An 865-nucleotide genomic window follows, 5' to 3' on the forward strand; every position below is an offset into this window, starting at 1 on the left:
CAGTAGTTTAATTATATAAATGATAATCATAATGAAAGTGATAATAACAATATTAATAATAATACTAAATATGGTAGTAAAACTTATGATAATTATGATGATAATGATGATAATAGTAATAATGATAAGGATGATAATGATAACGATAATAACAAAACTAATGATAATGATAATCATTATAACAGTAATGAAATTAATACGGATAATTGCTATCATAAATAGTACCATTATTGTTATGATTATGATTATTTTTATGACTTTTATTATTATCATTATTATTACCATTATTGTTATAACTATTATCATCATTATTATTATGATCATTATCATTATCATTTTGATTTTCATTATCATTATTATTAGTAATGCTGGTCTTATTATCCTTTGCATTATCATTATCATCATTACCGTTATTATCCTCATTATCATCAATACCGTTATTATCCTCATTATCATTATTACTTCTCTTATCAACAATAATGATAATGACAATGAGGATAATGATTGAATTGACATTGTCATCATCATAATAACTAGAGATGACAATTATAAATATAATGATGAAAATAATGATAATGACAATAATAATAATGACAATGATTATAGTAATAGTGATGATAATGAGATTAATAGTAAGGACAAGTATAATAATAGTAATGATAATAAAGATGATTATTATGATAATGATGATAACAGCAATGATGATATATTAATGATGATAATATTGATAATAATAGTAACGATAATGAAGATAGTAATAATGACAATCGTAATAATGATACTAATAACGATAATAATAATCATGGGGATAATGATAATGATAATGAAAATTATAATGATATTAGTAATATAAAAGGCAGTGATA

Source organism: Penaeus japonicus, unplaced genomic scaffold, assembly GCF_977035675.1.
Source record: "Penaeus japonicus unplaced genomic scaffold, GWHDUDI00000001_assembly GWHDUDI00000009, whole genome shotgun sequence".
Taxonomy (NCBI): Eukaryota; Metazoa; Arthropoda; class Malacostraca; order Decapoda; family Penaeidae; genus Penaeus; species Penaeus japonicus.